Below are 14909 nucleotides of genomic sequence, written 5' to 3' on the forward strand. Positions count from 1 at the left end.
CGTGAGCCACCGTGCCCGGCTGTTTTTTGTTTGTTTGTTTGTTTGTTTTTTGAGATGGGTCTGGCTGTGTTGCCCAGGCTGGAGTGCAGTGGTGTGATCTCGGCTCACTGCAACTTCTGCCTCCCGCTTTCAACTCATTCTTCTGCCTCAGCCCCCTGAGTAGCTGGGATTACAGGCACCCACCACCACACCTCACTAATTTTTGTATTTTTAATAGAGACTGGTTTTCACCATGTTGGCCAGACTGGTCTTGAACTCCTGGCCTCAAGTGATCTGCCCACCTTGGCCTCCCAAAGTGCTGGGATTACAGGCGTGAGCCACTGCGCCCAGCAGATCATAGTATGAATTTCTGTTTTTTCCAAGTCATCTTTTTTCTCTCTCAATAAAGTTTTAGGAAGAGTTCTCCAGTGCAGGGGAGCTGAGCATCAGCCAAACTGGGACTCAGACCGTGACACTCCTGGGTGCCCAGGGAGTTGGCGGGGGTCGACGGGGGGGGGGGGGGGCATGAGACTTCAGAAGGATGTCCAGCTGGGAGCAGATCCCTCTCCTGCTTTCTTCCCAACTTGTGCAAATGACTCAGAGCTTATTCACGTGACATTGTGATATAACAAAACAAAACGCCGGGGACTCGAAATGAGATAATTAAAGGCAGTAAAACAGAAATAAAATAGGGAGAAAATCAGCCAAGAAAGACCCATGGGAGAAAGCAGATGATGGAAAATAAAGTGAAGCAGCATTTTACGGTGTGTGTTTCACCAGACTTTCTGAAATTTAAAACACGATGGCCCTTTATTTAGAGAACTGCTCTTCTCAGCACCAGTCACAGCAAACAAGCAGTCCTTAGATGTTAACTGTCTGATTGCACTTGGGAAAATATTATTAAATAGCCTCACCCTAAGAATGAGAAGAAAATATACCTATCAAATTTTATGGAACATTTTTACATTTCACCAGCATCCATCGATCTCTTACTTTTGGTAAACATTTCCATTATCTCCTATTTCAGGAATTCTGTACTTTCAGGCAGTAGGTTTACTAAATACCACATCTGCCTATTTACTCAAATAATATCCTTTACTTAAAGGCTTTTTGCATTATCCAGTTTTCCTGATAGTTTGTATAGATGATTGCCTGAATTTCTCGAAAACCACCAAGCTTCCCTTAAGCATCAAAGTTATTTTTATTTCTTTGCAGTAATTTCAATTTAGATTTCAGTCCTTGCTTACGTTTTGGGAGACCCAGCCATCTGCCAAAGCCTGAAGGCACAGAATGTTTATTCTCATCAATGGCCTTTCTACATCAGCATTCAGGGTTAGTGGCTGTCATTTTTCCTGATGATTTTATGGTTTTTATAACCTCTTTGTTACATGAGTTTAGGATAACTTTCTATATGAATGAGAGTATCCTATATCTTCTTCCCTTTCATCCCATTCTAGATATACTGTGAGCTCTAAAAAATTACACTTGCCCAAACTCACTGTTTTCTTGGTACCTGGTTGCCATTTGTACTACTTCAAGTAATCATCCTTTTTCTTAAGGTACAGATTCCAGCATTGAGATGAGTTCCCTGGTTGTACTTTGTCAATAGTTTTCTCATAGCAACAGTGTATTGGTTTAATCGTCACAAGCTTAATTTAGGAGACATCGAATTACCTGTGGATCCATTTGTCAACTGAAAATGCTGCTTCCTTCCATGTACAATTTATACTCTTGAAAATTTGCTCAATAAGAATCTGTTAATATGTTGCCATGTTAAAGTGAATTAAAATTTACAACTACAATAAGAATCATAATTTTATGATTGAAACACAATGATGAGTCAGGATATATAAAAAACAAGCCGAAGCCTGAGGCAGTGGCATGCACCTGTAGTCCCAGCTTCTCGGGAAGCCCTGGAGTTTAAGAGCAGCCTGGGCGACATATTGAGACCCAGTCTCAAACAAACAAACAAAAAAAGAAATGGAAGAAAGCCTTTCCCCTCCAACTTTCACATCTCTTCAGAATGTATCTTTTGGGGATATGGTATTATTTATTAAATAGTATTTTATTTTAAAAACAGAATAATTCCAGCCAATCATGGTGACTCATGCCTGTAATCCCAGCACTTTGGGAGGCTGAAGTGGGACGATCACTCAAACCCTGGAGTTTGAGATCAGCCTGAGCAACATAGACTCCATCTCAAAAAAAGTTTTTAAATTTAAAAAATAACTCCAAGAACATGTGTTATGCCTGTTCAGGGACATTGTATATTATAAATGTGAATTTGTTATGTAAATATAAAATTTACTGCCAACTTTATGATATAAACTTAAATGAACATTTTAATCAAATTGAAAAACAGAAAACAACTCCTCAGAAGCAGCTTGCCACTCAAAATATAAACATGAGTGAGAAAAGCAACACAAAGAAAAGCCTTGGGCAACTCTCTCATGCTCCAATTTACCTTCCTTCTAGCTGGACTCCCTTAGGCTGAGAAATCACTTCCATTGTCCTTGACTGTATTAATTTTCTATTATTGTCACAGCAATAACCACAACCCTAATGGGTTAAAATAACACCCGTGTATTATCTGACAGTTCCGTCGGTCAGAAGACTGGGTGTGCTCAACTGGTGATCACAAGGCCAACGTCAAGATGTGGGCTGGCTGGGCTCTAACCTGAAGGATCTGAGAAGAATCTGTTTCTAGGTTCATGCCACATTGTTGGCAGACCTCAGTGCCGTGTGGTTGCAGGACTGAGATGCCCCTTTCTGTGCTGTTATCGGAGGGTCATTCTCAGCTCTAAAGGCTGCTGGTATCTCCAGGCTCATGGCCCTGTCCATCGCTTCGAAGCCAGCGATGGTGGCGTAAATCTTTCTCAGGCTTCCAGTCTCTCTGAAGGCCCCTCTGCCTCATTTTCCCAGCCCCCATTCCACTACACCCACACACACACTCTCTTACATATACACGCAGACACACACACACAGACACACTCACATAGACACACACTCATATAGACACACACATAGACACATACATAGGCACGCACACACACATATGCATGCACTCACACTCTCACATACACACATACACTCACATACACACTCGCAGACACTCACATAGACACACTCGCATAAATGCACACTCACATAGACACACTCTCACACAGAAACACATTCTCACATAAGACACATACACTCACATAGACACACATACACACTCTCACATAGACACACACACTCTCTCAGTAGACACACAAGCCATTGCCTCCTCTATCTTCTGCCTGGATCCCCAGTCCTTGCTTCAGTACCTACAGCTGGAGAGCCCCTTCTTTGCTTTCTCATTCATGCATTTATGATGAAAATTTGTGGGTTTTCCTTATGAACGTGTAAGGAAATATTTTACGTATTTTTGACATTTTTATGTACTTATGAAAAGCGTAAGGAAAAAGAATATAAGTCCCCACTAGTTCGTAGCCTCTCTCCTGAGAGGAAAGAAAAACTGTTAAAATTTTCTTTTTTTGTACCTTTCCATACAAGCATGTGTATATATGTTGCTCCATTTTAAATTACACAATGTAAAAATATTCAGAAATGCACACGAAACAAAATGTACAGCTCAACGGTTTATTATCAAACACACATCCACGTAACCACCCAGGTCAAGACGCTGCCAGCTCCCCAGAAGCCCTATCATCTTCCCTCCCAGGAACCACCCCTTCCTCCTTCCCTAGGGAGGACTTCATGGTAATTGTGTTCTTGTTTTTCTTTATAGTTTTACGACCTGAGCACATACTCTTAAACGCCATAACTCTGTTTTCTCTGGTTGGTTGGTTGGTTGTTTGGTTGGTTGGTTGGTTTGTTAGTTGGTTTTGAGCTGGAGTTTCGCTCTTGTTTCCCAGGCTGGAGTGCAATGGTGCGATCTCAGCTCACTGCAACCTCCACCTCCCGGGTTCAAGCGATTCTCTCGCCTCAGTCTCCTGACTAGCTGGGATTACAGGCGCACACCGCCACACCCAGCTAATTTTTGTATTTTTAGTGGAGACAGAGTTTCACCATGTTGGTCAGGCTGGCCTAGAACTCCTGACCTCGGGTGATCCACCCGCCTCAGCCTCCCAAAGTGCTAGAATTATAGGCATAAGCCACCATGCCAGGCCTGTTTTCTCTGTTTTTGAAGTGTATATAAATGGAATCATACAGAATGATTGTTGCATCTGACATCTTTTGATCAGCATTCATGTGTGAGATGGTCCATGTTGTCGTAATCTTTGAGCAGTCTGCTCCTTTCTACTGCTGAGCAGTATTCTATCATATGGATATTCCACAGCTTATCCATTGTCTTATCCATGGATATGTGGAGTGTTATCAGTTTTGACCTACTTACCTTCCTTTTTTCCAACTTTATTGAGATATAATTAAGGTACACTCACATGCACACATTTAAAGTGTATCACTTTACCAGTTCTGACACATGCACACACCCATAAAACCATCATAGCAGTCAAGACAGTGAACACATCCATCAGCCCTACAAGTGTCCTTGTGCCCCTTTGGATAGATGGATGGGTAAGTGGATGGATGGATGATTGAATGGACAGAAGGATGAGGTCAGTCTGCAAGGAAGAAACAAGAAAGAAAATCTAGATGATGGGTGAATGGATGGATGATTGGAAACAGCCCCCACATGCCATAGTTTTTGCTCATCACTTTGGATACACCCCCCGGGTGGATACATCCCCCGGGATGCCCTTTATATTATTTTATTTTATTTTATTCAGAGACAGATTATCACTCTGTCGCCCAGGCTGCAGGGCAGTGGCGCGATCTCAGCTCACTGCAACCTCCACCTCCAATGTTCAAGCAATTCTCCTGACTCAGACTCCCGAGGAACTGGGATTACAGGCATGTGCCAGCACGCTCAGCCAATTTTTGTATTTTTAGTAGAGACAGGGTTTCACCACTTTGGCCAGGCTGGTCTCAAACTCCTGACCACCCGCCTCGGCCTCCCAAAGTGCTGGGATACAGGCATGAGCCACCACGTCCTGCCTGGATGCCCTTTAAAATGGATGTTACAGAGACAGTTATGCATCAGCTGACTCTAAGGGCCCATTCTGGGCCCAGGCAGCATACTCACCCTAGAAGCTTGCTGGATTATTCAGAAATGACAGGCCAGCCAGGCTTCGTGTCTTGGACAGAAGCTCCTGAATACAGCACTATGGTAAACTAAAAATAGATACAAGTGTGAGGGCTGACTTGTTAAAGTAAAAATTGCATATATTTAAGGCATACAACATGATATTTTGACAAACGTATACATAGTGAAGCATTAGTGGAAATGTAAATTAGTATAGCCATTATGGACAACGGTATAAAGGTTCCTTAAAAAATTAAAAATAGAATTACCATATGATTCAGCAATCCCTCTTCTGAGTATATACCCAAAAGAAATGAGGCTGGGCACAACAGTTCACATCTGTATTCCCAGCACTTTCGGAGGCCAAGGCAGGAGAATCACTTGAGGCCAGGAGTTCAAGGCCAGCCTGGGCAACATAGCGAGACCCCCCATCTCTACCACAAAAAAAAAAAAAAAAACACTCCTGACCACATGGCCACCACCATTTGTATCAGGCTTTGGAGTATGACACAAAGGAAAGTCAGTAGTTTCCCCAGGAGTTAGCAGACCTCATCTGAACTGTCCATAACTCATTTCTCAAGTTTCTAGGCTACAAGAGAGGCTCAACCTTCACCAAAACCTCTGGTTTCAGAAGTTAACCCTTTACATCACCCTTTCTTCCCTCATGCACAGGCTTTCTGCCACATAACTTCTCAAAACTCTCCTACCCCAGAACCTCCCCTACGTGGGTCCCTTCCTCTGGGAGGCTCCAAAGTCACTGGCAACTTCCCTGTCTGACTTTCATGGTTGATGACAGCTTGGATCCAGAGGTCTTAGAACTGAGGTTCATATACGCCCACTCTGAACCCTCACCTGGCTGTGAGCCCTACCCACCTGCCTTCCCCAGCCTCCCACCTATCAGCTTCCATCCCAGAATGACCCACATGACTCTGGCCTCCCCTGCAGCCTCACTTGGCTGCTGGCTTCTGTCGCTGGGTGTCCTGGTGCCTGACCTTTACCACAGCCCTGTCCTGGTGTTTGACTCGTTCCTGATGTGAAAAGACTGGGCACTCTGCTCTCAGCTTCCAGAACTGCATTCCTCAGCCTGACCCTCCATCTTCTGGGATTCCTGCTTCCTCCTCAGGACTGTGGATCCACACCAGCCCCTCATCCTCACAACCAAAACAGGACAAAATCTACACCAGTGAGAACTGTTTTATAAGAGCTTCTTGTTTGCTAGTATATTTGACTGGGAAAGGAAGGTTTTTTTTTTTTTTTCCTTTGGCTTAATTTTTTTTTCAAAGTACAAAGACAATGAGTAATGACCACACGTAATTCTACCAAGAAATACCATTATCAACAAGCTGGTACACATCCTGCTAGTAGTTCTCTGGTGTTTTGTTTTGTTTTTTGCTTTTTCATTATGAACCTAAGTTTCCTGAGGCATACCAACCTGTGTGTAAATTCCGAGTGGTGACATTTACCCTTATTTTACTGTCTCTTACCCTGTGGGCCATTGCTGTACTTTACATCCCCAACAAATTGCCCTTCGATTATGTCTGCAACTTATTCACCAAATCAGACCAGTTGTACTGTAGCAGTGCCTGGCACCACCATCTGGATAGGCACCAGCCTGTTTCCCAGGATAATTGGTCCCCAGGGTGCTGTTCTCTCTGCACTGCCACCAGGGTCTGCTGGATGTGGCCATCTCTGCCAGGGATGCAGAGCTGGGCTGTGTCCCCTAGTACCCTGGAGGCCCCAAGGCAGCTAGGGTCTATCCTGAAATGAGAATGTCTCCCTCTACTCTTGTTTCCCAGTCTGTTAGGCCATTTGAACCTACATGTCCTGGAGCTTTTAGCTGAAGCATCTCCTTCAGCATTTACTTGCAGACATCCTGTCACTGGGACTTGGACAAGAGCCCCTGGGGGCTGGGCTGGGGGCAGACCTCCCTGTCAATATTCAGAACTGCCCTACACGCTGCTCAGCCAGAACACTGGGGCTCTGCTACAAGTGGAGCTCCAGCCTGGTCGGAGTCTCTCTCAGCAGTTGCTCTGATAGCCTTCAGGATGGTGCTCCCAACCAGTCTGCAAAGCCTCCAGACCTCAGAATGCAGCCCTCGGTCATGTTCATTGATTCGGCAAATACTAAGTGAATACTACTCTGTGCCAGGTACTCCACCAGGCACTGAGAACACAAAGATGAGTAAACACGAACATGGGGCCTGCCCTCATGGAACTTACTTTCTAGTGGGAAAGAAGACAATGATCAAATTACAAATAAGTGGGCCCAGCATGGTGACTTACACCTGTAATCCCAGCACTTTGGGATGCCAAGGCCAGCTGATTACTTGAGGTCAAGAGTTCGAGACCAGCCTGACCAACATGGTGAAACCCCACCTCTACTAAAAATGCAAAAATTAGGGGGGCGGAGCAAGATGGCCGAATAGGAACAGCTCCAGTCTCCAACTCCCAGCGCGAGCGACACAGAAGACCGGTGATTTCTGCATTTTCAACTGAGGTACTGGGGTCATCTCACTAGGGAGTGCCGGACAATCAGTGCTGGTCAGCTGCTGCAGCCTGACCAGCGAGAGCTGAAGCAGGGCGAGGCATCGCCTCACCTGGAAGCGCAAGGGGGAAGGGGATCCGTTTTCCTAGCCAGGGGAACTGAGACACACAACACCTGGAAAATCGGGTAACTCCCACCCCAATACTGCGCTGTAAGCATACAGGCACACCAGGAGAATATATCCCAATCCTGGCCGGGAGGGTCCCACGCCCACGAAGCCTCCTTCACTGCTAACACAGCAGTCTGCCGCGATCTATCCGCAAGGCAGCAGCGAGGCTGGGGGAGGGGCGCCCGCCATTGCTGAGGCTTAAGTAGGTAAACAAAGCCGCTGGGAAGCTCGAACTGGGTGGAGCTCACAGCAGCTCAAGGAAGCCTGCCTGTCTCTGTAGTCTCCACCTCTGGGGACAGCGCACAGCTGAAGACCAACAGGGGAAGTAGCGGGAGCCGGTGCAGACGCGAACGACTCTGTCTGACAGCTTTGGGGAGAGCCGTGGATCTCCCAACGCGGAGGTTGAGATCTGAGAACGGACAGACTGCCTGCTCAGGTGTGTCTCTGACCCCTGAGTAGCCTAGCTGGGAGAAATCCCCCACTAGGGGCAGTCTGACACCCCACACCTCACAGGGTGGAGTACACCCCTGAGAGGAAACTTCCAAAGGAAGAATCAGACAGGTACACTCGCTGTTCAGCAATATTCTATCTTCGGCAACCTCTGCTGCTGATACCCAGGCAAACAGGGTCTGAAGTGGACCTCAAGCAATCTCCAACAGACCAACAGACAGTCCTTCTGACTGTCAGAAGGAAAACTATCAAACAGGAAGGACACCTATACCAAAACCCCATCAGTACGTCACCACCATCAAAGACCAGAGACAGATAAAACCACAAAGATGGGGAAGAAGCAGGGCAGAAAAGCTGGAAATTTAAAAAATAAGAGCGCATCTCCCCCTGCAAAGGAGCGCAGCCCATCGCCAGCAACGGATCAAAGCTGGTCAGAGAATGACTTGGACGAGAGGAGAGAAGAAGGCTTCAGTCCATCAAACTTATCAGAGCTAAAGGAGGAATTACGTACCCAGCGCAAAGAAACTAAAAATCTTGAAAAAAGAGTGGAAGAATTGACAGCTAGACTCATTAATGCAGAGAAGATCATAAACGAAATGACAGAGATGAAAACCATGACACGAGAAATACGTGACAAATGCACAAGCTTCAGTAACCGACTCGATCAACTGGAAGAAAGAGTATCAGCGATTGAAGATCAAATGAATGAAATGAAGCGAGAAGAGAAACCAAAAGAAAAAAGAAGAAAAAGAAATGAGCAAAGCCTGCAAGAAGTATGGGATTACGTAAAAAGACCAAATCTACGTCTGATTGGGGTGCCTGAAAGTGAGGGGGAAAATGGAACCAAGTTGGAAAACACTCTTCAGGATATCATCCAGGAGAACTTCCCCAACCTAGTAGGGCAGGACAACATTCAAATTCAGGAAATACAGAGAACGCCACAAAGATACTCCTCCAGAAGAGCAACTCCAAGACACATCATTGCCAGATTCACCAAAGTTGAAATGAAGGAAAAAATCTTAAGGGCAGCCAGAGAGAAAGGTCGGGTTACCCACAAAGGGAAGCCCATCAGACTAACAGCAGATCTCTCAGCAGAAACTCTACAAGCCAGAAGAGAGTGGGGGCCAATATTCAACGTTCTTAAAGAAAAGAATTTTAAACCCAGAATTTCATATCCAGCCAAACTAAGTTTCATAAGTGAGGGAGAAATAAAATCCTTTACAGATAAGCAAATGCTTAGAGATTTTGTCACCACCAGGCCTGCCTTACAAGAGACCCTGAAGGAAGCCCTAAACATGGAAAGGAACAACCGGTACCAGCCATCACAAAAACATGCCAAAATGTAAAGACTATCGAGGCTAGGAAGAAACTGCATCAACTAACGAGCAAAATAACCAGTTAATATCATAATGGCAGGATCAAGTTCACACATAACAATATTAACCTTAAATGTTAATGGACTAAATGCTCCAATGAAAAGACACAGACTGGCAAACTGGATAAAGAGTCAAGACCCATCAGTCTGCTGTATTCAGGAGACCCATCTCACAGGCAGAGACATACATAGGCTCAAAATAAAGGGATGGAGGAAGATCTACCAAGCAAATGGAGAACAAAAAAAAGCAGGGGTTGCAATCCTTGTCTCTGATAAAACAGACTTTAAACCATCAAAGATCAAAAGAGACAAAGAAGGCCATTACATAATGGTAAAGGGATCAATTCAACAGGAAGAGCTAACTATCCTAAATATATATGCACCCAATACAGGAGCACCCAGATTCATCAAGCAAGTCCTTAGAGACTTACAAAGAGACTTAGACTCCCATACAATAATAATGGGAGACTTCAACACTCCGCTGTCAACATTAGACAGATCAACGAGACAGAAAGTTAACAAGGATATCCAGGAATTGAACTCATCTCTGCACCAAGCGGACCTAATAGACATCTATAGAACTCTCCACCCCAAATCAACAGAATATACATTCTTCTCAGCACCACATCGCACTTATTCCAAAATTGACCACATAATTGGAAGTAAAGCACTCCTCAGCAAATGTAAAAGAACAGAAATTATAACAAACTGTCTCTCAGACCACAGTGCAATCAAACTAGAACTCAGGACTAAGAAACTCAATCAAAACCGCTCAACTACATGGAAACTGAACAACCTGCTCCTGAATGACTACTGGGTACATAACGAAATGAAAGCGGAAATAAAGATGTTCTTTGAAACCAATGAGAACAAAGATACAACATAACAGAATCTCTGGGACACATTTAAAGCAGTGTGTAGAGGGAAATTTATAGCACTAAACGCCCACAAGAGAAAGCAGGAAAGATCTAAAATTGACACTCTAACATCACAATTAAAAGAACTAGAGAGGCAAGAGCAAACACATTCAAAAGCTAGCAGAAGGCAAGAAATAACTAAGATCAGAGCCGAACTGAAGGAGAGAGAGACACAAAAAACCCTCCAAAAAATCAATGAATCCAGGAGTTGGTTTTTTGAAAAGATCAACAAAATTGACAGACCGCTAGCAAGGCTAATAAAGAAGAAAAGAGAGAGGAATCAAATAGATGCAATAAAAAATGATAAAGGGGATATCACCACTGACCCCACAGAAATACAAACTACCATCAGAGAATACTATAAACGCCTCTACGCAAATCAACTAGAAAATCTAGAAGAAATGGATAATTTCCTGGACACTTACACTCTCCCAAGGCTAAACCAGGAAGAAGTTGAATCCCTGAATAGACCAATAGCAGGCTCTGAAATTGAGGCAACAATTAATAGCCTACCCACCAAAAAAAGTCCAGGACCAGATGGATTCACAGCTGAATTCTACCAGAGGTACAAGGAGGAGCTGGTACCATTCCTTCTGAAACTATTCCAATCAATAGAAAAAGAGGGAATCCTCCCTAACTCATTTTATGAGGCCAACATCATCCTGATACCAAAGCCTGGCAGAGACACAACAAAAAAAGAGAATTTTAGACCAATATCCCTGATGAACATTGATGCAAAAATTCTCAATAAAATACTGGCAAACTGGATTCAGCAGCACATCAAAAAGCTTATCCACCATGATCAAGTGGGCTTCATCCCTGGGATGCAAGGCTGGTTCAACATTCGCAAATCAATAAACGTAATCCAGCATATAAACAGAACCAAAGACAAGAACCACATGATTGTCTCAATAGATGCAGAAAAGGCTTTTGACAAAATTCAACAGCCCTTCATGCTAAAAACGCTCAATAAATTCGGTATTGATGGAACGTACCTCAAAATAATAAGAGCTATTTATGACAAACCCACAGCTAATATCATACTGAATGGGCAAAAACTGGAAAAATTCCCTTTGAAAACTGGCACAAGACAGGGATGCCCTCTCTCACCACTCCTATTCAACATAGTGTTGGAAGTTCTGGCTAGGGCAATTAGGCAAGAGAAAGAAATCAAGGGTATCCAGTTAGGAAAAGAAGAAGTCAAATTGTCCCTGTTTGCAGATGACATGATTGTATATTTAGAAAACCCCATCGTCTCAACCCAAAATCTCCTTAAGCTGATAAGCAACTTCAGCAAAGTCTCAGGATACAAAATTAATGTGCAAAAATCACAAGCATTCTTATACACCAGTAACAGACAAGCAGAGAGCCAAATCAGGAATGAATTTCCATTCACAATTGCTTCAAAGAGAATAAAATACCTAGGAATCCAGCTTACAAGGGATGTAAAGGACCTCTTCAAGGAAAACTACAAACCACTGCTCAGTGAAATAAAAGAGGACACAAACAAATGGAAGAACATACCATGCTCATGGATAGGAAGAATCAATATGGTGAAAATGGCCATACTCCCCAAGGTTATTTATAGATTCAATGCCATCCCCATCAAGCTACCAATGAGTTTCTTCACAGAATTGGAAAAAACTGCTTTAAAGTTCATATGGAACCAAAAAAGAGCCCGCATTGCCAAGACAATCCTAAGTCAAAAGGACAAAGCTGGAGGCGTCACGCTACCTGACTTCAAACTATACTACAAGGCTACAGTAACCAAAACAGCATGGTACTGGTACCAAAACAGAGATATAGATCAATGGAACAGAACAGAGTCCTCAGAAATAATACCGCACATCTACAGCCATCTGATCTTTGACAAACCTGAGAGAAACAAGAAATGGGGAAAGGATTCCCTATTTAATAAATGGTGCTGGGAACATTGGCTAGCCATAAGTAGAAAGCTGAAACTGGATCCTTTCCTTACTCCTTATACGAAGATTAATTCAAGATGGATTAGAGACTTAAATGTTAGACCTAATACCATAAAAACCCTAGAAGAAAATCTAGGTAGTACCATTCAGGACATAGGCATGGGCAAGGACTTCATGTCTAAAACACCAAAAGCAACGGCAGCAAAAGCAAAAATTTACAAATGGGATCTAATTAAACTAAAGAGCTTTTGCACAGCAAAAGAAACTACCATCAGAGTGAACAGGCAACCTACAGAATGGGAGAAAATTTTTGCAACCTACTCATCTGACAAAGGGCTAATATCCAGAATCTACAAAGAACTCAAACAAATATACGAGAAAAAAACAAACAACCCCATCAAAAAGTGGGGAAAGGATATGAACAGACATTTCTCAAAAGAAGATATTCATACAGCCAACAGACACATGAAAAAATGCTCATCGTCACTCGCCATCAGAGAAATGCAAATCAAAACCACAATGAGATACCATCTCACACCAGTTAGAATGGCAATCATTAAGAAGTCAGGAAACAACAGGTGTTGGAGAGGATGTGGAGAAATAGGAACACTTTTACACTGTTGGTGGGATTGTAAACTAGTTCAACCATTATGGAAAACAGTATGGCAATTCCTCAAGGATCTAGAACTAGATGTACCATATGACCCAGCCATCCCACTACTGGGTATATACCCAAAGGATTATAAATTATTCTACTACAAAGACACATGTACACGTATGTTTATTGCAGCACTATTCACAGTAGCAAAGACTTGGAATCAACCCAAATGTCCATCTGTGACAGACTGGATTAAGAAAATGTGGCACATATACACCATGGAATACTATGCAGCCATAAAAAAGGATGAGTTTGCGTCCTTTGTAGGGACATGGATGCAGTTGGAAACCATCATTCTTAGCAAACTATCACAAGAAGAGAAAACCAAACACCGCATGTTCTCACTCATAGGTGGGAACTGAACAATGAGATCACTTGGACTCAGGAAGGGGAACATCACGCACTGGGGCCTATCATGGGGAGGGGGGAGGGGAGAGGAGGGAGGGATTGCATTGGGGAGTTATACATGATATAAATGATGAAGTGATGGGTGCTGACGAGTTGATGGGTGCAGCACACCAACATGGCATAAGTATACATATGTAACAAACCTGCACGTTATGCACATGTACCCTAGAACTTAAAGTATAAAAAAAAAAAAAAAAAAAATGCAAAAATTAGTCAGGTGTTGTGGTGGGCACCTATAATCCCAGCTACTTGGGAGGCTGAGGCAGGAGAATCGCTTGAACTTGGAAGGCAGATGTTGGGGAGCTGAGATTGTGCTACTGTACTCCAGCCTGGGTAACAAAGCGAAACTCCATCTCAAAAAAAAAAAAAAATTACAAATGAGTGTAAACAGTAAGAAAGAACAGCTTGTCCGGACACGGTGGCTCATGCCTGTAATCCTAGCACTTTGGGAGGCCGAGGCAGGCGGATCACCTGAGGTCAGGAGTTCGAGACCAGCCTGGCCAACATGGTGAAACCCGGTCTCTACTAAAAATACAGAACTCAGCCGGGTGTGGTGGCTTATGCCTGTAATTCCAGCTACTCGGGAGGCTGAGGCAGGAGAATCGCTTGAACCCAGAAGGCAGAGGTTGCAGTGAGCCGAGATCGTGCCATTGCACTCCAGCCTGGCCTACAGACCTATAGAGCGAGATTCTGTCAAAAAAAGAAAAAAAAAAAAAAAGAAAAGAAAGAAAAATTAGGGGAGGGGAGGAGAGGGGGAGGAGAGGGGAAGGGAGGGGAGGGGAGGAGAGGGGAGATTAAAAATTAAAATGTTGTAAAGCCCGGATACACTGTGCCGCTGCCTGTAATGAAGGAGCGCCTTCCTCAACAGGTAGATGGGCCCTGGGGTGTCGAGAGACTGGACCCTCTGGTGTTCCTTTAGTTCAGCAGAAAAAGTTGCCCCAACTTCTTGGGGTGCAGCGAAGTCCGCGAGGGGCAAGGTGTGGGGATCGCGCTGCCCAGGGCGGTGCATCGCCACCTGGCTCCCGGGCGCCACCTTCCGGTCCTGCTCGGAATTGCACTCTCTGGCAGCCTTGTATTTGGGTGTGAGGGTTGGGAAGGCGAGGGTGGCGCCCTGCCAGGGTACTTCCTGAGCAGAAGTTAAGCTTGTTCCTTCCCAACTGGAACATTTAACAGCCAGGGAGAGACCCCAGATTTCTCTTTTCTTCTGGCATGATGATGGGCAGTGTTCAAGACGACCACTGCAAGTCAGCCTGCGCCCCAGGGTGACTGTGATGAGCAGAGTCCCTGGCCATACATGATGGGCCTGAGCCTGGGCATGGGACGAAGCTTTGTGGCCCTGAGCCACTATACTTAGGGGTTTCGTGGTAATTTCCTGGAGACAGAGGCTCCTGGTGGCTGAAGGAATGCCTTTGT

At 44.3% G+C, this 14909-nt stretch overlaps 1 pseudogene; it reads left to right on the forward strand.

Annotated features, from left to right (window-relative positions):
* Window positions 1–781: 781 nt before the first annotated feature.
* On the forward strand, window positions 782–1766 carry LOC104677071 (annotated as a pseudogene).
* Window positions 1767–14909: the final 13143 nt, after the last annotated feature.

Source organism: Rhinopithecus roxellana, chromosome 17 (genome assembly GCF_007565055.1).
Source record: "Rhinopithecus roxellana isolate Shanxi Qingling chromosome 17, ASM756505v1, whole genome shotgun sequence".
NCBI lineage: Eukaryota > Metazoa > Chordata > Mammalia > Primates > Cercopithecidae > Rhinopithecus > Rhinopithecus roxellana.